The sequence below is a fragment of the Lissotriton vulgaris genome, chromosome 2_2 (assembly GCF_964263255.1).
Source record: "Lissotriton vulgaris chromosome 2_2, aLisVul1.2, whole genome shotgun sequence".
In the NCBI taxonomy this organism is placed as follows: Eukaryota; Metazoa; Chordata; class Amphibia; order Caudata; family Salamandridae; genus Lissotriton; species Lissotriton vulgaris.
In genome coordinates this window covers 157,832,274-157,857,088 of record NC_141688.1, presented here as the reverse complement: position 1 = coordinate 157,857,088, position 24,815 = coordinate 157,832,274, and the positions used below count along the sequence as shown (strand labels likewise).

At 45.5% G+C, this 24,815-nt stretch overlaps 1 protein-coding gene across 1 annotated transcript in view; it reads left to right on the top strand.

Annotated features, from left to right (window-relative positions):
- Positions 1 to 24,815, top strand: part of ANO3 (anoctamin 3) — a 1,465,374-nt gene that overhangs the window by 598,423 nt on the left and 842,136 nt on the right. The gene's annotated exons all lie outside the window — the stretch shown is intronic.

Below are 24,815 nucleotides of genomic sequence, written 5' to 3'. Positions count from 1 at the left end.
TGGGGCAGGAATGTGAAGACACTGGGCGGGGAAGGCGAGCACTGCGAGGGTGACAGGAGGGTGAATGGATGGGGCCGACGGCGGGGTTGGAAGAGAGACCGCAGCAGCCAAGGGACATTGTTCATTCCCCAGGAGCGGGAGCTGCTCTTAAAAGGCCACAGCTGCACATTGTTCCAGGATCATTGAACATTTACACTTTTCTGTTACGCTGATTTCTTTTTTTTACACCCGACACAGTGTACTAGCAACGTTCGAGTCATGGTCGGATAACAACATTCCTCAAGGAAATAAGTGATGTGACGCTGAGTTCTAACAACAACATCTACCGGACTTGCACAAAGAGCTGCGCATACTATCGATCAAACAGTGTAACTGCACACGAGTCAAGAGAAAGGACGCAAGGAAGATTTATTTAAAATAATACATATATACATATAAAGAAACCGAACATTTGAACTGGTCACTAATGAATTAATTTCATACATTCGCATCCCTTACCCACTTTAATCTCTTGGGGTCCAGCATAAGGGAGGAAGGGTGACGAGACGCATGGGGAGCAGCAGGCCGAGCAGTGAATAATATGGGGAGGAGAAATGCCGGCCTGAGGCAGAGCACACGCTGAGAAGCTTGTGGGAGGGGGGCTGGGCTGCCTTTGATGTGGTAATGCGAGGCAGGCAGGGAGTCGGCTGGTAGCATTGTGCACGCGCTTTTTAGGGCTTGCGCTTGCGCAATGACCTAAAAAGCACATGCACTTCAAGAAATCGCCAGTGGAATCGCCAGTGGTGGTTAAACACTGGATAAGCCACATTAGAGCTTCGCCAGCGATGCGCAGAAGCGCATCAGCAGGCGAGCCCTAATAAAATAAGTAGAGGCCAACTAGAGAGATGGCTCCCTTTCCCAGGGTGCTCCTTGGAAGTAGGGGGCCCTGGACCATGGCCCACTTTGCCTATGACTTAAAACATCTCTGAGCAGACCGAGATCACCTTCGGTGCAGCTGCCATTCCAATTTCCTTTAGAAGACTGCAAAAACTCTTTAGTGTGAGCGGCGAGAGTGAGATGGAGGGATTTAGAGGATCTCTAAGAATTCACAGCTCCATCCCCTCACTTCTATCTACGTCCTGATGGAAATAAATGAACAAGAAAGTGAGTGGCCAGAAAATTAAAGTACTCTCCACTTTGAAATAAAAGCTCTGATGGCACAAAGCAAGCGAAACCAGTGAGACAACCCCTCCCTTGAAGAACTCCCCTGCCTCTTTCTTACAGATATCTATCCATTCATCCTTTCACCCTTCCATCTACCCGTAGCATTCATTTACGCTTCCTTTGCTTACAACGGTTGTGTGATCGCAGGCTGATGATCGCAGCTCCATAACACTAGACCATTCAGTAAGTGGGTGGCCATATTTGAAGTAGGTGACCATGCCGACACAACAGCGTGCACGCTAGTGTCACTTCTGATGTGCCCTTCATTGAATTGAAGGGTCGGTGCACACTCCGTTGTCGTCTCAACTCTAGTGAACAGCCAGAGTGCACTCGGCTTCATTCAAGTTGTGGACCTCCGCTGCATTAGGTGAGTTTCTCTGCCAACTTCAAAAAATCCATTAGGGAATAGGGATCCGAAGCAGATAGATGCTTTACACATATACTCAACATCGTCCTTTGTAATTTTTGTAGCCCATTCCAGGCAGGATTATCAGGAAGGGCTCTTCCATGATTTACTGGGTAAGTTTCAACCACATGATTTAAATGGACAATTAATTTATTGACAATGAATCCACCAGTTTCTTTTGGGTTATGGTATAATATAATTTGTGTTCCCTTTTAGTCAATTCCTCCAACTCTATCTTTCTGAAGGGGGCTCTTATCAGTTGTGTGCCACCAACAGTGTGCACAGTGGTGAATTGCTTTTAGTACTGGCTCAACAACCCTTCACAATTGATCTAATAAGACAAATTACTACACATGCAGATATTAACAGCATCAGCAGACCTGCTGTCCTTTACACCCCGTAACCCCCTTTCAGAAGGTGTTCTCATGAAATTTAGGGTGAGGGTTTGCATGATTCTCAGCACACCTTTTATGTTTTTACTTATATTAGACCCAGTTTTAATCTGCTTCTACCTCACCATACAGGGTGCCGTCTCCTTCCCCATCGTCCTGATGCAGACCATCCTTAATGGTTTTGAGCAACCACTCTATCCTCTTTAAGGGATATGGACACAAGCTTATTTCCAAAGGGACTTCTAAGACACTCTCCTAGTTGCGCCTGGGAAATTGGAGTATATTGGTATTGGCAGACAGCAAACAGGCGGCTTGTGCTCTATGTTCGATTTTCTCAGTATTTTTACCCTCAGTCACCTAGCTTGTTTTGCAAGTCACTCTGTACAAGCACTTTTGTCACAACTTTGCAGATATTGCAGCAACCAATCATTGACATGTACATCAATTGTTCCATGTACTTTGAACTCAATATATGCTGTGAGCAGTAAGATTTATCCGGGTTAGGTGTCTTATTTGGGGGGTTTTTATTTAAAAAGTTATTGAATTATGCTCTTTGGGTCCGTTACAGAAATAGAGGTCCCCCCAAAAATTGTGGTTGGTACCGACAGGGCTTTCTTTTTTGTATTAAGACTGTAAGTGGGCAAACCAGGGCAGGCTCGTGCCTGGTTCTTGCCGATGGTCTGGTTTGGACCCAGCTCTCAAACCGATTAGAAGAGAAACCCTACACCCTGAACCAGGACTCCCTAGTTGGCTGAGGTAGGTACCTTAGGCCAAGTAGGGACCCTCACTTTCATATCAGGGACAGGAAAGACACCTTCTCAGATAACCCCTGCTCACCCCCTTGGTAGCTTGGCACGAGCAGCCATTCTTATCTTCAAGGAAAATGTGTAAAGTATTTGCAACCACGTTCCCAGTGACTCAATTGTGACACCACAAAAGGACTCCACACAAATTTCATATCAAAACAAGCATACATTTATATAAAAAGATATACGATGAGACCAAACCAACATATGCGTATTTGTAATATACCTCGTAACCAGTTATTAGGTCAGCCAGCTCATGTAAGTTCTGGCGGTATTAACCAGCAATTCAAGGTGATCCTATGCAGTTCTTATGCAAGGCTATGCAGTTCATAATGTAAGAATCAGGCACTTTGCAATGTAAAATGAATGCAGTTTGTGATGCAAGTGAATGCAATGCGTAATACAATCATCAGGCAGTTTGTTATGTAGAAATAATGCAAAGCGTAATGCAACAATCAGGCAGTTCGTTATGCAGAAATAATGCAATGCATAATGCAACAATCAGGCAGTTCGTTTTGCAAACTAATGCAATGCGTAATGCAACAATCAGGCAGTTCGTTCTGCAGATATAAGGCAATGCGTAGTGCAACACTCAGGTAGTTTGTTCTGCAAACTAATGCAATGCGTAATACAACAATCTGGTAGTTCGTAATGCAGAAATAATGCAATGCAAAATCCAACAATCAGGTAGTTCATTCTGCAAACTTACGCAATGCGTAATGCAACATTCAGGTAGTTCGTTCTGCAGAAATAAGGCAATGCGTAGTGAAACACTCAGGTAGTTCGTTCTGCAGACTAATGCAATGCGTAATACAACAATCTGGAAGTTCGTAATGCAGAATTAATGCAATGCGTAACACACTCCAGCACCGATCACAGTGCTTCAGATGGTCTCTCCGCCCCTCGTACTAACTAGCCGTCAGTTTCCGTGACCATATGCCCCCAACATGGATCTGGTGTAAAGCACACTGCAACTCTACGCTCCGGTACTACCACTCCTTGGCACGTACGGGCCGCGATACGAGCTGGATCAGAGGCTCACGCTACCTGAAGGGGAGAGGCCGAACCATCTCTCTCCGAGCCTGCACCCAGCTACAGGCGACAACACAGATTACCTGGGGGGTGTGACCTTGTTCTCCTCCCTGCCACCCGACTTGGGCCTCCGATGCGTCTTGGTTGATTCCGGGCCAAAGACGATAATGAAGATCTCAGGCTGCAACATGGCACACATACACAGGGTCGCTGAGACTCCCTTGAGCCTCGGGTGTGCACGGTCACACGGCAATCCTCACAAAAGTCTCAGGCTGCACGAAACACACCCGGTTCTAACAAAAACAACGGCCAAAGCTCCTGTAACATTGTAGTGATGACTACAGCCCACAATGTGAGATTTCTTATTCCATTGAAACTGGAGGCTAAATGATAGCTAAAGCAAGGACATGAAAATATGATGCGCAGTCTGCAGCCTGTTAAACTCTGCATTGCCATCTTGCAACATTAGACCAAGTTCAGGGCACCATGCTACTTTCTTTGAACTTATATTTTCTTCTTACCTCATTGTATTGCTTTTATTGACCTACCATGGCAAATAGCTGTGTGTTTTAAATTAGGAAGGACAACTCAGATGCATTTTGCAATTAATGTATTTTTCTGAGATGTTTTCATCTATTGTACACATGATGGTTTGTCAATTACGTCCTGTTCATTCAACTTGTCTCTAGAATTGTATATATTGCCATTTACACATATATTATGTGATTTGTGTACTCTGCAAAGTTAGTTTTATTCATCCTATTGAAAATAGAGTACTCAGAATATGGGACACAGTAACCCTCTGCCGAAATCTAAATCAGACCCTAAGCCAATTTGTGTGATCCTTGGTAAACAACCCTTACTGAGTCTGATTTCCTTACCTGCATCCATTAATGACCCTCCCAAATGTATTCCAATATGAAAAAACGTGATTCATATACATTTTTATATATATGCTAATAAAGTCCAATGATGCTCTCTGCATTATACCAGTAAGGAGCTCCTAAGCTGCCACAGTGGCTGAATGCTTCACTTTTTTATACTGCACAAAATAAAAGAAATCCTTACATAGCATTACCTTATTAATCTTCTGGCCCCTCCGTTTGTTTTGTAGTATTCTGTCTTGCTGTGAGTTAAAAAAAATTACATTTATATGCACACAATTTTTATGTATAGCTTTATATTTGCAATAAATGAAAACTCTTACAACATCTGTTAATGTGAAATAGTACATGCCGAATTGAAATGTGTTTATAGAGTTTACATTGTCCTTAGCCCTGCACATCTTGAACTCATAATTCTGCCTGCTTCTACTTGCCTATGTTGAGCAACCTGAATTGTGGCCAAGGGTGCACACATAAACACTTATTAATTCGTATTTGAACATGTACACATAACCAGCCGACATTTGTTTTCATTCGCTTGAAGTACTTTAACAACACAGAATCGAAAATCGCGATATCCTATCAGAATCCTAATCATTCTGCTTTTGAGCCTTGGTCGCCTTTATATTCTGGTCCATTCAGTAATTTCTCCACAGCCTATGTCAACAATCTAATAAGTGTCAAAATTGCTTTCCTGTTTGCAGTAAAGAATGTCTTAAGCCTCACAGCATCTGGCTGCTGTCTCTCTTTCCTGGGCGATCACTGATTGAAGGGCTTCTGAAACAACTTCTAGATTAAATTGTAAACCTCCGATTACACAAACTAGGATGCTGCATCAGCCATGTCCAAGTACATCGCCATCAATAAAACACAACTTTACCGTACATTTGCTTTTGTTGCTCTTACTGTAATTGTCTCAGTTTCCACTTTACATTCTTAAAAAATATCCTAATTCAAAATTGCACCTTTAAATTCTAAATGTATGGTTTAGTAAATTATATAATTGGGTGTTTGTCGTTTTAGGTTCCTTTCAAGTGCAGCGCTCTATATTGAAAGGTGGCTCATCATGCCATTGTCAATATTCTGTCTTCTTACTTGCTTCTGAGCACGTACGACGTAGGCCTGGTTGTAAGACACGTTAAGCTTGCGTGACTGGTGACATGGGTACCAAATGTTGCCACACCCATACTTGTCCATTGGCTGGATCGGTATTAAGAATGAGAAGTCACTCCCAACATACAAACTAGTTGACATCTTGAAACGTGCCATACCCTTGTTGGGGCGCCTACCTACACTTGGCAGGCTCGGAGTCTCTGACTTTTTTCTAGCTGTCACCAGAGGATACTGAGCCTCTTAAGTGAAAGCCATGGTATTGCTCTCCTCACAGGTGATCACAGAAGCTACTCAGCCCACAGAAGCCCTTGACTCCTCCTCGGTCTGACACTACCCTGCCCCAGATAGGGAAGGTGACCTTGGATGGTGTTTCGACCCTGGCCTGCAAGGACCAAACCTCTTAGATGAAAGAAATGGCTTGGCCTGCCTCTCATGGTGGTTTACTAAAACGATTACGCGTTCATTAGTCCCTTACCCTCCCTGCCGAACTACACCCTGCCACAGATCTTCATGGTGGCTGGCCTGGGTGGGCACCGTCACCCAGTCTATAGACTACGGGTACCACGGGTGAGTGCCTTCCACCTTCATGGTGCCCAAGCCCGGGGACCTCATTTATGAGCCTGTGCGTCACTTTTACGCCGCCGGCGCGTCACTTTTTGTGACGCACCAGTAGCGTTAAAAATGCGCCTTGTTGCACCATATATACAAAGTGACGCATCTAGGTAGATGCGTCACTTTGTAAACCCTTCGCCACAATATACCTGCGCCAGGTATAATGTATGCAAAGGGGGCGTATTGACGCAAGGAAGGGTCGTAGAAGTGACACAGTGAAATCTATGAGATTTCACTGCGTCACTTTAGGACGCCTCACAGCAAGCGTAAGACTGATGCAGGCCCTTTCACATGGGGCTTGCCCCATGTAAAAGGACGCATTGCTGGAGTTGCGTTACTTTTGTGACACACTCCAGCAATGCGTCACTTTTGCTCTTACAGATACATCAGAAATACTGACGTATCTGTAACTCCTTGCGACATGATGCGTCATACATTAAATATGACGCATCAGGAATGCCGCAAGGAGCGCGCACTGAGAAGTGACGCATCGCTGCTTTCACGCAGCGATGCATCATTTCTGATAAATGAGGCCCCAGGTACCTAAGGAGGGTTTAGCCACTAGCCAACCCCCCACTTTACTTCTGCCTACCTTGAAAGCCCTTACTGTTGAGGCCCCCCAAGGTATGGAGTAACAGAACCCAAGGAGAGGCACTTGTTAGCTATGCCAGCTGAACCCGGTTTATCTGGTTGGCAATCCACTGACCACTCATCTGGTATGCCAGCCACTGAGTTATTATCGGCAACCTGCCTCCAGACAACTCCTCTGGTGCCTGCTCCGACCATCTGCCCATTCTGCTGACTTGTGAGGGATCATGGCTCTGCCCATGTTCTCGGCTGGTGGAGGTGGTCATTCCATGGCCAGCACCCGGTTCCTCCAGCTGGCTAGTGGCGGAGGGACCCCAGAGGGCATGGGCACTCTTGAATGGAGGAAAAACCGTGGCTTGGAAGGAGAGTTTCAGTAGATCTCAGGTAGGTAGCTGCTCTGCTACTGATGAGACTCTGACCCAGAATCAGGTTGCCTTCGAATGATTTAGCACTTAGTAGACCACACACATGCAGTGCACTAAGTGGCCCTATTCCTCCGTGCTCTTGTCCCCAAGAGAGCAGCTGAATGCACCAGGTTTCTTGGCCTTCACTTTGACCCTTGAGTCATAGAGTCCCGGTGAAGTGGAAGCTCTTAGCTTGAAGCAACTGCTGAGGCTGGCCAAGCAGTCCATTCCTAATGTGCCTAATTTAGTCCATTGAGTGTGCCCAATCAATCAGAGTATCATGCTGTCTAAATAGTCTCTAAGCAGGCTGCTATGCAGGAGGATGTCTGCTTCTAATTCCTACCTGCTCTTTGGAAAAGCAGGTGTGATGGAAAGGCTGATTGGACAGGGCTGGAATGCAGCCACAGACCTGGGCCCCTGCAGGCAGGGTCAAGCCAGCTCATGATCTTGCAGCACCTGGCTAGGATTACTGGACCACAATGGAATTCCTACCTAATACATTGTCTCTCCTAATATGGAGGTAGATATAATCCGTGCACACTGAGTGAGGTAAGGAGAATGAGAAAATGTGTCTGACGAGCGGGAGCCCAAGCTGTGGACGTAGAATTAAATGAGCACTTATCAAGACTTCCATAGCAGTCGTGTAACCTGGTTGTGTCGTTGTTGGAAATAGGGGTACCTGTTTGGCCTGGAGGGGTGAAACCCTACTCAAGCAGAAACCACAATGTCTGTGACAGTGAAACACAAGCAAACCTTAAAATAACCTGCACTTATCCCTCTGGAAGCTTGGCACAAAGCAGTCAGGCTTAACTGAGAGACAAGGTGTAAAGTATTTAGTTAATGAGTAAAGTTTTGATGCAGCACTTCAAACAGTTATAAAGTGAAAACACAACACAAGATAAATTCCACACCAATTTAGAAAAATGCAGTTTAATTTAACAGATCATTTGAAATCAAAACAACAAAAGTACAATCAGTAGAACCGGAGATGTGCAATTTTGAAGGTTAAGGTGAAAACAGTGCCTAAAACCACAAGGCATCAACTGTGTTTACCTGGTCGTGCCAGACCGGGACAAAGTCACAATTTCAGGGTGACTCTGATGGTACGTAGGCCAAATACAGGGAACAAGAGTACCTTAAATACTGTTTGCAGATAGTTGCTAGGTCCAATGTCAAGGATGTGTCACACAGCTGAGTTAATGTGAGAACCTGGTGTAGAGATGAGTCACATTGGGGCTTTTCCGGGACACTGCAAGGCAGTGATACGAGGTCCTACGTAATTCTCAAGGATGCTGTTGATAAGGGTTATGCGATGCACACTGGCTGGTTCCCAAGAAGCTGCAGGCTTGCAAGTTACTCTGGTAGTCACCCAGGCAGCAGGGCAACAGAGTAGCAGTCCCTCAGGCAGAGCAGCACAGCAGTCCTTCTGAGTCTTCCACAAGTCCCGAGGTGTACTGAAGAGTTGGGTCCAAGGTTCCAATATGGATAACGGGGGCAGGTCTAGTGTCCAAACCTTTGCGAGTGTGCTCAGGCATGGCCATTGTGATGTGCAAGTGTGGTAGGCGACAGGTCCCTCTCATCAAGTCAGAGATGGTCCATTCTGCCAACACCTATCGCCCTTTGTCACACTGTCTAGAAACACGCACAAAGTCCAGCTGTCAGCTACACCTAATTACCTGACCCAGTAAATAGGCTGCAGATACAAAACGGTTAAGACAAGAAAAGGCCACCTTCCTAAAAGGGGTATTTTCAGAATTGAGATTTAAAATCCAACTTTACCATTAAAGAGGGCTTTAAAATACAATTCTTTAGATACTAAACTGTACATTCCCACGTTTCTCAATTGAAAGTTATCACTGTAATAAGTTCACCCAATGTTATCCTATGGGGGAAGTATGCCTCACAGTAGTGAAAAATGGGGCATGTAAAACTAAAAAGTACATGTCCAACCTTTTAAAAACACTGCACCCTAGCCTCTGGGATGTTTAGGGCCTACCCTAGATGTGACATATGCAGGGCACAAGTCCTAAAAAAAGAAGTGGGGGGACTCTCCAAGGTAGGCGTGGTCACAGGAAGTGACATCACGACAGGAAGTGACATCACGACAGGTAGTGACATCACAGCAGGAAGTGACGTCACAACAGGAAGTGACGTCACAACAGGAAGTGACATCGCATGTAAGGCAGATCTATCATTTGCATTTATTGCAAGATTTAACAATTGAAGCTGCTTGGTACTTAACCCTGTGACTTAAGGTCCCTGCATGGAGGAATTAGCAGCCCAAATGTGGATGAAGTTTGGCGAAGGTGACATGAACACATTTTCAAAACGCTACAGGAAAGTTTGACTGCAAGATTTTGTATACATTACAGGTTCCCAGAGAGGCTGCTTCCCACACTCGACAATGACTATTACACACATTAGGGCTCCATATTCACGTTATTCTATCGATGAGTGTTATATGTTATCTCCCCACCTATTGTAAACTAGCAACTCTGTATTAAATAGTTTTGTCTCAGCTGCCTCTCTCTAGCTGTGGCTAGATTTATTTATTTTATTTATAAAGTTTTATATAGCGCGAACTTGATCCCGAAGGATATCAGAACGCTTTACAATTTGCAGCAAAGGTAACAAATCAGAACATTAGTCTAACATTGGGAATCTTGGCTGAAGACAATGGAGCTGCCGGGGCATTAACTTGGGTCAATGCCTAAATTTTAGATATATTAACTGGCCATTGTATTTAATTTAGCAGATTTATTTATTTCTATTTATTTTAGGAAATGTATTTAGTTTTGGTATATTTTAGTTTGACTTATTTGCCTTCATTTACTTCAGTGCAACAAAATATAAACATTGCTTTACTTTGTATTAATACTGTTTATTTTTGTGATAGTTCCTAAAAAAAGGGCCGATTATGACTCATGCATTGTAATGGTTGTTTCCCCCTTTAAAGAGACTACTTACTATAAAATCGGGGTGGGCCTAGCTCATGATGTCATTTTGTGGGGACCCCTTGAAGAAAGCGGGCAGAACCTTTGCAAAACTTTGTGCCCCCCTATCCAGTAGTGCAATTATCCAAACACTGACAGGATTGAGCCTAAATTAAAAATATACTGACATACGTAATGCCAAGTCAGACGTCATCATGGAGTCATGTTTAAATGAACAATCCAGCGCCATCCTACACCTCCCCATTCCACAAAATTATACAATTCAGACCAACAACACAAACTAGAAGGGGGCGTTGCTGTCATCATTAAATATTCCATGTGGAAACAGCGACACACGGAAGAACACACAAGGGTACACCATCCTACTACTTACATTTTGTAGCCTGGTGTCAATTGTTCAATGCAGGGCTTAATTTGTGCCAGTGCTTAGCGCCGGCACTTAATTGGCAGGGCCGGGTCTAGTGGGACTCTGATTCTACACGCAAGAGGCGCACAGTGCATGTAAAATGTTTTAATTTAACTTACAGCACACTTGCTAGTACTGAAACCTAATTAACTCCTCAAGTCTCGTGCAGCCGCATCGCATTGTGTTTAGTTTTTCACATCTCAGTTTACCCTTAATTGTTCACGATCACTTGAATAATGAAATATTCTGAGTAGGAGAGCTCTTTGGCAGCACTCTGCCAGGTTTCTCTCTCGTCACTCTCATGCTGCTGTGTTAAAGAGCCTCGGTTCTACCGCACAAAGAATTAGGGTGACCAACTGGCATTGGTGCAAATTCAGGACGGTGAGTGTAAAAGTTCAGGACAAAGGGTCACCATTCAGGACACAAATTCTGGACAGGAGGTCAAAATTCAGGACAAAACTTCAGGACAATAGGTACGTTTTACAGTCACATCAGAGGTCGCGCAATAGTATATAAGTAAGCCCAGCCATTTCCAAAAGTATTCAACCATTTGCAAACCTATCCATCATGTATCCTTCCATCTATCATTTCACTCATCCATCCCTTCATCCATGCCCTCATCCATCCTTTCACTCATCCTCCATTATCCATCCATCCATCCACCCTTTCACCCTATCCATCTGTACACTTATCCATCCACTCTTCATCCCATCCATCCATTCACTCATCCATTCAGCCATTTACCCTTTCACCAATCCAGCCATCCTTTCACTTACTAATCCTTCCACCCATCCACTCTTTTAGTCATCCATCCATCCTCCCTTTCTCTCTCCATCGACCCTTTCACTTAGCCTTCCTTCCATCCATCCATCCATCCACCCACCCATCCATCCATCTGCTCATCCACTCATGAATCCATCCATTGCCCCTATCACTCATCCATCTATCATTTCACTCCTTCACACATCTATTCATCCTTTTGTCCATCTACCCTCCCTTTCACTCACTCATCCATACTTGCACCCACCCTTTCACTCATATGTCCATTCATTCACCCTTGCACTTATCAATCCATCCATCATTTCACTCATCCACCTACCCCCCATCATCCACCCACCATCCACCCACCCACTCATCCATCCTTTCACCCACCCACCATCCAATCCACTGATCCATCCTTTCACCCATCCACCATCCACCCACCCACTCATCCATCCATCCTTTCACCCACCCACTCATTATCCATCCATCCATCCTTTCACCCACCCACTCATCATCCATCCATCTTTTCACCCACTCACTTATCCATCCATCCATCCCTTCACCCACTCTCCATCCATCCATCCTTTCACCCACCCATCCATCCATCCCTTCACCCACTCTCCATCCATCCATCCTTTTACCCACCCATCATCCATCCATCCATCCATCTGTCCTTCCCCTCATCATCCATCCATCCATCCCCTCATCATCCATCCATCCTTCCCCTCATCATCCGTCCATCCTTTTCCCTCATCATCCATCCATCCTTTTCCCTCATCATCCATCCTTCCCCTCATCATCCATCCATCCTTTTCCCTCATCATCTATCCATCCATCCATCTGTCCTTCCCCTCATCATCTGTCCTTCCCCTCATCATCCATCCATCCTTCCCCTCATCATCCATCCATCCTTTTCCCTCATCACCCATCCATCCATTCCCCTCATCATCCATCCATCCTTCCCCTCATCATCCATCCATCCTTTCACCCACCCCCTCATCATCCATCCATTCCCTCATCATCCATCCATCCCCTCATCATCCATCCATCCACCCTTCCCCTCATCATCCATCCTTTCACCCACCCCCTCATCATCCATCCCCTCATCATCCATCCATCCATCTATCCTTCCCCTCATCATCCATCCTTTCCCGTCATCCATCCATCCTTCCCCTCGCCCATCTATCATCCCATCCATTTATCCTGCCCCTCATCCATCCATCCTTCATCCTTCCCCTCATCCATCCTTCCTTTCATCCATCCTTCCCCTCACCCATCCATCCATCCCATCCATTTATCCTGCCCTTCATCCATCCATCCTTCCCCTCCATCCATCCATCCTTCCCCTCATCCATTTATCCTTCCCCTCATCCATCCTTCCCCTCCATCCCTCTTCCTTAAGCTTATCCATCTTTCCCCTCATCAATCATCCAGCTACCCTTCCACCCATACATCCAGCTATTTACATTTTCTCTCCATCCTTCCCCTCACTCATCAATCCATCTATCCTCTCTCATTATCCATTTATTCAATCTTTCATTCATCCATTCACCCTTTCACTAATTCATCCAGCCATTCACACATCCCTTCACTTACTTACACGCCCACCTTTCCATATTAATTTTGAGCTGAGCCCTTTTGAGAAGAGGCCCATCAAGAACTTCACCCTCGCTGCAGGGGCCGTTCCAGGTCTGGGACAGAAGCCACCCAAAGCGGAGACAGGATCCACCGCAGGGGGGGAAGAGCCATCACAGGCGGGGGCCACAACATGGGGGGGCAGGAGCAGGAGTCATCACAGGAGAGGGAACATGATCCACCAGGGTGGGCATGCAGTATTCTAGTATCATCTTGGGCTTCTCGCCCCCTCCTGCACAAGACAACGAGAAGACAGGCTCTCTGTCCAAAATGCCATCCCCCACTGTGATGTACAGTACTTACAGGAGATACTCCGAGAGAACTGATTGAACTGATTGTCCTCCATACTTTGTTAATCAGTGTGGGTGCGATTGTGCCATTTCTTTATTGTATTACATTATGCATGTTTGAAGAACCGAGGTTTGCTTACAAATTAGTGACAGTAATTAAGCTCTGTGAAGAGAAGCAGGTGCTGCCTCGATGTAATCAGGGGTGTAATCTGGTCGAGTCTAGGATGTTTGGGGCCCTGGGTTGAAATGGAATGTGTGAGCCCCCCTCTAAATAGCAGATACAAGACGCATTCAGGGTTGTTTGCGTGTGAATGGATGCCTCCTGCTCCGAAGCTGCCGCCCCCCCTCTGTCACCTTCAAGCACCTCTTAACAGCTCATCAAGGGCTGAAGGTGTGAGGGTTGCCATCCCGCTGTGCCTCTATGGTGCTGCTGGGGGTCTGAGCTTTCATACAGCATCGGAGTCAAGAAGGGAGGTGGGGGCAAGCTGTGCCCGGTTAAAATTACGGACAAATGGCAGGGGCGTGGTGACCACCGGCGTGCTTGGTAACTTCAGGATTCAGCCAGCCACTCGCCCACCCGGAAATGCTTTATTTGCTTTGTGCGCGCCGCGCTCCCGTTTTTTAATGGTGGACGCGGTTTTGATTTAGCAGGGTGGACGGCGTCCACCCTGAAAAACCCTCGGAAATAAGTGGGGGGATGCCGTCCACCCGCGTGGTACCCCGACTCGAGCCCTGGACATATGTAATACAAAGGGATGTTTGGGCTTGGCAAGAGGTTTATTTACCAGATTCAAAATAACAGTGTAAAACTGCACACTATAGCTGCAAAGGCAGGCTTGGGAAATGTTTAAAGGGCTACTTAAGTGGGTTGCACAATCAGTGCTGCAGCACCACTCGCAGCATTTTATTTATAGGCTGTGGGTACATGTAGTAACACTTTAGTAGGGACTTAGTAGTACATTGAATTAGGTGTTTGCAAATTGTGTATTATCTAATGTTATCATGTTTTAAGGAGAGGGCACCAGCAGTTTAGCACTAGTTACCAGTGGTAAAGTGTACAGAGTCCTAAAACCAGCAAAAACAATGTCAGAAAAAACATGAGCCTGGAAGGCAAAACACTGGGGAAAAATGATGCCAAGGATGTCAGGTACAACAATCATTCATTCTTATACCAACACCCAACCAGATCACAGGGCTAAGAGCAACCATATGGTAGGTCTTGAAGAACCACCGTCTCAGCGTACCATCTTCTTGCCCTTCACAAATATGGCAGGGACAGTTGTCTGACTTTCAAGGAGTGAGTCTATGTAGCTTATTCACAGGCTTCTCTATGGTGCTCCTGAATCAGTTCAAGGGCCAGTCTGCTGAAGGACTCAATTATTTCAAAGGCATAATATGAAGCCCCTTTACTTGCCAGGAGATAGAGCCCAACACCAATCCATCCATTCCTCTGAAGAAAGTTCATCATTCTCCATGCTCTGCTGTCACCGCCTAATCGACTTCAGTAGATATAAATGTGAGCAAGGAGTGGCTATTGAAATAGTTAATGTATGATGATGGACAATCTTATTGGGGTAGGTGAAACTCATGCAGTTTCACTTTTTCGAATTCCATGAAGTTACAGAAAAACTCTGTGAGATTTGGTGGAATTCTGCCAAAAGGTGGAAAATATGCAGCTTGTGCTTCTTGCACTGAATATGGCTCCGGCAGCATGAGCAGCACTGATAATCAATGTGAACGGCACCATACATTGAGCAAGAGCATGCGGCCATTTGAGTTGATTTATCTGCCGTTTGAATAGAAAATCTTCTTGAGCAGCAGCAAATCTCAAATGGAAGCTCTCTGATCGCTATGGCTAGTGAACGCCGGTACCCGCTCGCATTAGAAAGTTGCACGAGAGGATGCCAAATCTTGCCCTCGCTCACGAGTTCACATATTTGGTGCGTTGTGGGATTAAAATTTCACCACTGGTTGATTGCCAGAATTTGGCCAGATCTCTGCGTTAAAGAGTAAGGCGGAGTAGCCAAAATTCGAGGGGCAGAACTGAATATTTGACCCACTCCTACATTGTAAAAACTTATGACTCAGTTTCTGCTCAGCTTGGAGGCGCTGGGGCTCCGGCATGGGGCAATAAGTAGGCCTCACGGAATTCTGACTTGTGGCCCTGTCAGAGCATTTTCTCTCAGACAAGTATGGAAGTAATACCTGGGCCTCTGGGAGCCCTTCCAAGCTCTAAGTGGAAATGTAGGTCAGGGATGCAAGCCCAGGGCTGGGGGTTTCCACCCCACCCTGGGCTCCAAGTGTCAGAGCAGGTTGGAGATTGGAGCCTGAGGCTAGAGGTCTGATCCAGGACCCTGACAAGTTGAGGAGCTGTTCCCAGTCCTGCAAGACCCCATCCTAGGCATTTTTGTACATTGTGGTTTAGAGAATGTTGCCTAGGACCAGAGTCTTGTATCCCAGGGCCAGCCAGAGATTTGATCCAGGCATAGTCAGCACTTATTTACACTTCCAAGCTGTAGAGTCCTGCTCATGGACACCGTCCTTTATTACAAGTGACATAACAGACCGGAGAAGGCAGTCCTTTGCCAACATCTTCCACCTAGGGCCCCCTGGAGCTCTGACCTGGGACCAAGTTAGAGATTCTTAACTTGGGCAGGCAGGGAGTCTTTATCGGGCCTGCAGAACCCCGCCCTGGGCACTTTTCTATATTGTGAGCTAGGGAACAGAGACTAGGACCAGGTTCTTCCACTCCAGGACCCACTGGAGCTTTGATCCATGGCCCGGTCAGAGCTTCTTTATCTGAACAAGTAGCGGAGATCTTCTGGGCCTGGGAGACCATGTCACAGGCAGCCTGAGATCCAGTTTTCTAGAGAATGTAGCTCAATGCCTGGGGCTTCAAACCCTGGGCCTGCCAGCGCTCTGACCCAGGGACCACTCAGAGCTTCTTAACAAAGACAAGCAGCAGAAGTCTCCCTGGACACTTTGTGACAAAGCCGGCTCAGGAATTGAATCAATTACTTGGGTCTTCACCATCTGGAGCGGTAACCTGGGGCCCGGTCAGAGTTACTTAACCTAGACCTGTAGGGTAGACCTTACTGGGACTGTAGGCCCCCATTGTGGCCACTTTAGGAAATTGTGGACTGGGCAAGAAATACCAAGGGCAGAGGATCCCTATCCAAGGCCCAGTCAAAGATTTTTCATGTGGCCAAACAGAAGAGCCCTCCCTGGTGCTTTACAACATGGTGGTCAGGAGATGGATCCCAGGAAGGGGGCTTCCACCACTGGGTCAACCTGAGCTCTGCCCAGGGGCACAGTCAGAGCTTTTTCTACCAACCAAGCATTGGGGCCTTCCGCAGACCTGCAGGACACCATCCAGTGTACTTTGTGACATGGTGATCTGGTGCACGTACCCCAGGTCCCGGGGTCTTCACCCTTTACCCGCCACAATATCGCTCATTCTTGTAATCCTTCCACACCAAGAGACAGAGGAGGTAATTGGAAATAAAGATGATAAGACAACTGTAAAAATAAATTGATAAAATGTTACCATGATCAAGAGTTAGGTGTGAGACACAGGAGGGGATCTGAACCAACACTGACAAACATTAGAAAAGTAAAAGCAAGCAGCCCTGATACTCCTGATGTTTCTGCAGCAGATAGTTTTGTGAACTAGGTAGGGGCGTAGCTACCATTTGTATAGCAGGTGCAGCGGAACGGGGCCTGAGCCTTGATACTAGCTATATTTTACTACCACAACATGAGCCAAAAGCGCCATCTTTCTTGCTTGAACTTGGGCTCATAGCCTCCTTGCTATCTACCTGGAACTAGGACAGTTGCATGACATAATGAGCACTTGTAACTGAAGCCGACTTTAAGTGGATACATTTTAATAATTTTCATAAAGATTGAGGTAAAAAATGTATTCAGCTATCCTGACCCAGTATATTAAACCCATGGGGAATCACTCCTGATCCATGGGTTAATGACGAAGCACCAAGGGTGTCGTGCTGGGCACCTCAAATGGATCCATGGAACTCACAAGAAATAATTCTAAATTTGTCCAGTGGGTTTCCCTCAGGGACCCCCCACAAGGACCAGTGGGTCAGCGTGTTCCTACACTTCCCTTTATTTCTTTTTATTTTGTAGGACTCGGGGACCAAGTCCAAGAGTTCTAAGATCGTAGGTATCTTGCATGTGATGGAGTGTGGGTCAGATCCACAAGATAGATTGGGACCTGTCTCATCTTGCTCTGGTACTTGGAGGAAATTTTGAAGACAAATCAAGGAGAAGGTAGAGATCAGAGGGGAAAGGCAGCAGGCTTTTTCCGAGGAGTAGGAGTCATCGCCGGGGAGCATTAAGCGAAGTCTTGGTGAAGCCGTAGACGGTGGCAGGAAAGGCCTTAGAGGGAAAGGCTGGATTTTTAGGCTGAGGAGGCTGTTGTAGTCGATAGGAAGCCTGTCACCATCAAGCCTGGTGAATATTTTTACTTCCGGACTTAGAAAACATTTTGGAAGTTGAAAACCACCAACAAGTTGAACCTGCAAATTGTAGTGGAAAAGGGCTCCACGTAGCCAGATACCATTGCTTAGAGGTCCCTTTAAACAGGATTTGCTGCTGCAGAGAAGAACATAGGAGGAGCTGGAACAGAGTCAAGGTGACCTGCGATGCATTATGGGCTGATCTGATGGCAGCGGTGCCCCGGTCTTGTGTTGGATCTTCTGTCACTTCTTTGTGAAAATTCTTCAAAGTCGCACCTTTTAGGGTTAGGCTGGAGCAGCACCTCCTGGTGTTTAGAATTCACTCCAGTGAAGGCCAGCCGCAGGGTTCAAGGTCTTAAGAGCATGTTATGTCCCTGTAGATCACACAGGAGGCCAGCCAACATGCCATTAAAGTCACTCTGGTATTCCCGGTCTTAAGCAGCAAGACGGGCCTCATGCAGCAGGGCGGTCCTCGCAGGAATAATGCAGTCATTCTAAAGTCTTCCACATATCCAGCAGTGTACTAAAGAGGTGTTCTGAGGCTCCAATATTCATTCTTGGTGCCAGCCTATGCAGTGGGTGAATTTCCTATGCTACCCCTACATTTGTACCTTGAAAGTTCTTCCCTTCCTCTGCCAAGGCACTAAGTGGTCCTTTGAAGTGTAACTGGGAGTCAAGGAGTAGCTCTGCTCCCACCTGTTTCGGCAGAATGGCACATACTTTTTTTAAAAATACAATGCACCCTGCTCTATGGGCTGTTTGGTTCTACCTTCGGGGTGACTGATATGTACTAAAAAGTAAGGTTTGGACCTGAGAAAAGGTTTATTTTGCCAGTTCAAATTGGCGGTTTATAACAGCACTACTGAGTGCAATGGCAGGCATAAAATGTTTAAAGGCTTACATTAGTAAGCTCAGTGAGTTGGCTGCCGCTTGATCTCAACATCAGCTGCACAGTTACTGCGGCGGCTGTGGCTGGGGAAAATACTTTTATTTGTTTTTAGCACGCATTTTAGAGATTTAACCTGCTTGTTATATTACATTTTAAACTTTGGGGAAAATAATTAAATATCCGTTTTAGCCCGCTTTTTAAAAACTAAATTTGTAGTAGAGTGCTGTTTGAGTGGAGGGCGTGGCTGTCAGCATTCAGGTCCCTTGCAAGGCACTTCCAGTTGAGGAGGGGGGCGGAGTTGTCCTTCCGCTCACCCTCCTACTTAAACCTATGTACCAGCGTGCGCGCCGAAGGCGTGCCTAAGGCAAGCCTGTCTGTGCCCATACCAGGACCAGGTGCCAGGACCCCTGTCCCTTCCAAGAAAGACCCAAGAGCCCTCTGCGCTATTCAAGAGAGTCACTCATGGCGTTAGCCACTCATGCTTCTTGAAAGCAAACATCATGCATGGAAGCGTCCCCAGGGCACACAGAAGGGCCTTTTTGCTGCATTTCATGCAAATGGTGTAGTCTAGCACAGTCCGATCAGTCACAGATAGAAGTTAGTGATCAAATGAGAATTAACTGCATCTATTTTAATGCTAGGTGGGTACCTAAACACTCTCTTGAGCTCTGGGACACCATTAAGGAGACAGATCCCGATCTGGTTTTTATCACCGAAACCAGGCTGGATGATAACTCCTCGGACATTGCAAACGCCATGGCCCGAGTATAAAATATTAAGGCAAGACAGTCAAGGGCGGAAGGGTGGCGGACTAGCTATCTTGTTTAAAGATTGCCTAAACTGCCTCACCATCACAGTAGTTCTGCTAGGAGAGTACGAACTACTACCATTTGAAATATCTAAAGGGAACCATATCTTACTTGGTGGGGCTGTGATTTATAATCCCCCTGGATACCAGACAGAATTCAATGCCAAACTGCTTATGCAGCTATTTCCCACCTGCCTAAATTACAAAAATGTTATGGTCATTGGAGACTTTAACGTCCACTTTGAAAAAACCAACAATATGGCAACAACCCATCTAGAGAACGACATGCCTATCCTTCAACTAAAACAATGCATTAAGGGACCCACACATATTGCAAGGCACACACTGGACCTATTGTTCTCCAAAATAGAATCCACCATAGTTAAGGAGATCCAACCCGTTACATGGACCGATCATTTACTAATTATCTTTTCATTCTCCCCACCCACGATACCAGCAAAAGTTCCTAAACCTATGCACGGGACCTATAGAGCCTGGAAATTAGTCACTCCTGCCTCATTTCAAGAACAATTTGCTCCTAACGATCTAGCGACTCTGGGGACCCTACCCACAAACAGGGGTGCAACAAACCTTGAAATAGAGATCACTAAGACTCTGGACCAATGCACATCTAAACTTAAATCTAAATCAAGAAACACCTGTAACTGAAAAGTGGTACATAGCAGAACTTAAGGCACTGAAAATAAGTGCAAAATAATGGAACACAATCAGAGACTGTCCAGATCGGGCCCTTTTAAGTCAGCATATAAAACAGAACTTAGGAGCTACACCCATACAATTAAGAAGGCCAAAAGGGCATATTTTGCACAATGAATAAACAAGAACGCAAACTCTGTAAAAGATATATATAAAATAGTACGCAGAATATGCAAGCCACCCTGTATGCCCCAAACCCTGCATCCTGCAGCAGAATGCTGTGAAAAGATCAGTAAATTTTTTATAGACAAAATAGGCACAATTTACTCGTCCTTTAACACCAACACCCCAGCGGATCGAAAGTAGGGACCCTCATCCCGACACCCCTGCAAGTCTAGGCAGTTTTGTCCCCTTCACAGAAAAAGAGGTTGCCAAGGCAATGGGGGAAGTTAAATCAGGATCTCCTCTCGATCCATGCCCACATTTACATTTTTTCACAAGGTATGCTTACACTTGGACTTTAAATCACTTTGCTATTTAACCAATCTTTGGAGACAGCAGTATTTCCGGAGATTTGAAAACAGGCCATATTGCCCCCCATGCTGAAAAAGGCAGGTTCAGATGTAAATAACCCAGCCAACTAAAAGTCAATTTCCCAACTCACCTATCTCTCCAAAGTACTGGAAAAGTTAGTCAAAAGACAACTGTCTAACTATCTAGAGTCTAACGAATTGCTGGACCCCTCTCAAATAGGTTTCAGGGCCACTAACAGTACAGAGGCAACTCTCTTGGCTGTCCTAGATAACGTAAGATCACTGTTGGATCAGAGAAAGGCAGTTGCCTTGATCCTGTTAAACCTGTCGGCAGCCTTTGACACAGTCTCCGATCAACTTTTATTGGAAAATTTGCACAAAAAAGACATTCATGCAAAAGCCCTTCAATGGCTCAGCTCATTCCTGAGCAACAGAACACAAACTGTGCAAATAGGCACCTTCTCATCAACTCAAAAAAATCTCAGCTGTGGCATCCCGCAGGAAGCATCCCTGAGCCCCCACCTTAATCAATTCCTACGTATCATCTCTTAAGTGTGAACCCCAAGGAGTTAGGTCCTTTAGGACATGGTGTAGGCTGGACCCTTTTCAAAGTACACAACAAGAAATTGCCTAAACCACACTTGCTGAAAGTAAAGATGACTTTTGGGGTTTAGAGGACTATTTACTATGACCAGACCCTGGCATCATTATTTCATGCCACTTATTTATAATTTTTCCTTTAAATTTCTACTACACATTAAATAGCAAAAAGACAAAACACACTGTGCACTCTGATATTTACACTATTGTTCATACTACATACCATGTGAAATTACAAACTAACATAAATCATCCTACACAGAATCGTTACACCAACACAACAGTACATACAAAAAAATCAAAGGATGAACAAATTCAATAGAACGAGGAATATAAGCCAACAAATGACAAATGTTTGAAAAAATTATGTAGGCTAACTGATCCTAGTGTCTCTTTCAAGTCAACACTCTATTCCTCCAGATGTGCCGATGCGTTTTGAGGCCAGGTATCAAGTTCCTGGACTCTCATCAGGGCCTTTTCTTTTGTGTCTGTAAGATGTAAAGAAAACGTACGTTTTGTTTACATACTTCAGTATACTTCTCCATAGTGTAGTTGCACTCAAGATACCATTTAAATAAAGTGGCTCTACATACCAGACTCGAATTCGAGAGGAAGAAGGCTCGTAGGTCTTATGGGGTAATAACCGGTTGTGCTTTAAGCATCAGTCACTGGTGTCCCTTCAATGTGTTTATCAAAAAATCTAATACAAACAAGAAAAGTTGGAAGGGCGTTCGAAAACTCAGGGCCGATGATGTGTTACATAGTGCAAATACAACTTTATTGAGACTCCGATGTAGCACAGTCATTCATGCTCGACATCCCTTGATCACTGAAACATCCATTTTTACCTTGTCGTTTAACCCCTTGCATGCTTGTGACGGAACCGTTCCGTCACAAGCACAGCTCACCCGCGAGCCGTGACGGAGCGGTTCCGTCACAAGCACGTGACCGCCGCACGGCCGCCCTACCCCCTTGGCGCTGCGGCGGAATAGCCGCCGCAGCGAAGGGGTTAAACTCGCCTTGTTGATTTACAGCCAAATAGCGCTCCACGTGTTAAACACACGAGTACTCACGCCTGGAGGGCACACAGGCAGTAATGCGCTGCAACTACGTTATAAGGCCGCGACCCGTTTTTAACATGTGGGTGCGCCGCATTTAGGCCATCCGACGCACATTTATTAACAATAGAATACACGCGCTGCCGGGGGCCGCTAGTGCAGCCCAGACATGCCACCCAAAACTCTGTGCGCCGGGTGGAAACCACAAGTTCCACAATGCACCTGGCCGCAACTTAGTACATAACGAGCCCAAATGGCCGCTTGTCACTCACATTGAGATTGAAGTGGAGTTTCGGATCACGCTCGTGGAGTGAAGATAAAACGAACGTTTTAGTTCATCCGTACACAAAATATGCTATGCGCAGGCAGACTCACTTCTAAAAGCTTGTTTCTTCACTAACTAGGAACGAAGGCGCGCCCAAGAACAGTAGTATGAGATACACGGACACCAGAGTCAGGTAGGCATTTGCTGGGCTAATATTCATTTAATGCGTGGCACACCGTTTTGCACAAGAGACACAATGTTTTTAATTTCATCTGTTTAGATGATAAAGCGGCTTAAACCATGACGCCTGCCTTTAACACACCTTGGGCAAACCACCACCACAAGTAAGGTATGTCCAAGTAGTGCCCCAGCACTGCACACTTGAGCTATTAAACTCACGTTGACCGGAGTTTTCCAACGCCCTTCCAACTTTTCTTGTTTGTATTAGATTGCTTGATAAACACATTGAAGGGACACCAGTGACAGGTGATGCTTAAAGCACAACCGTTATCACCCCATAAGACCTACAAGCCTTCTTCCCCTCAAATTCGAGTCTGGTATGTAGGGCCACTTTATTTAAATGGTTCTTGAGTGCAACTACACTATGGAGAAGTATACTGAAGTATGTAAAGAAAACATACGTTTTCTTTACATCTTACAGTCACAAAAGAAAAGGCCCTGATGAGAGTCCAGGAACTTGATGCCTGGCCTCGAAACGCATCGGCACTTCTGGAAGAATAGAGTGTTGGCTTAAAAGAGACACTAGGATCAGTTAGCCTACATAATTGTTTCAAACATTTGTCATTTGTTGGCTTATATTCCTCGTTCTATTGAATTTGTTCATCCATTGATTTTTTGTATGTAATGTTGTGTTGTTGTAACGATTCTGTGTAGGATGATTTATGTTAGTTTGTAATTTCACATGGTATGTAGTATGAACAATAGTGTAAATATCAGAGTGTACAGTGTGTTTTGTCTTATTACTATTTATTTGTAGTAGAAATTTAAAGGAAAAATTATAAAAAAGTGGCATGAAATAATGATGCCAGGGTCTGGTCATAATAAATAGTCCTCTGACCCCAAAAGTCGTCTTTACTTTCAGCAAGTGTGGTTTAGGCAATTTCTTGTTGTGTACTTATCATTTCTGGCAAAAACTGGCATGAAATGGGGCTTTGGGGTTTGCTCCACTGTGGATGACACACAACTGACAATAGCTATCAGAAACAGGCATGAGGACACCAGGGCCAAACTCAATAACTGCCTCACTGAAATGCCAACCTGGATATCAGAACACTGCTTAAAGCTCAATGCTGAGAAATCCGAAATCTTGCTCCTCGGCGGAGCCAATCATATTTGAGATGCATCATGTTGGCCCCACTCGCTGGGCATGGCCCCAGCACTCAAGCAGTGCGCAAAAAATGTGGGCGTCATCATTGATAACACCCTATCAATGCAGCACCAGGTGCGGACCCTGTGTGGCAGAAGCTTCACTGTATTGAAGCTCTTAAAAAGGCTTTTTCCCTGGATACCACTGGAAAGCAGTAGAACAGTCACACAGGCCCTGCTTGTCAGTAGGCTGGACTATGGAAATGCACTTTTCGTTGGCATGCCATACTACCTTTTCAAACGTCTGCAAGTAATACAAAATGCAGCAGCCAAACTGGTGTGCATCAAGGGCAGATACAGCTCGGCGACTGAATGCCTGAGGCAACTTCACTGGCTGCCCATGCGTCAAAGAGCAAGATTTAAACATGCACACAGGGCACTCCATCATACCGGCTCCAAGATTCTCCAGCATAGAAAAAAAATTCTATACCCCGTCCAGGTGCCTAAGGTCACGCTCTCAAGCGCTAGCTAAGACTAGAAGGATCAGTAAGAGTAGGGGAGGTGAACGCACTTTTTCCTACCCTGCATCTTTGCACTGCAATGATCTTCTGCTGGAACTACGGCTGACTGAGGAGTACATGGCGTTCAGGAAGAAACTTAAAACTCACTTAATCCCCTAGGACTGTTGCCACCGATCTCAATAGACCAACTTAA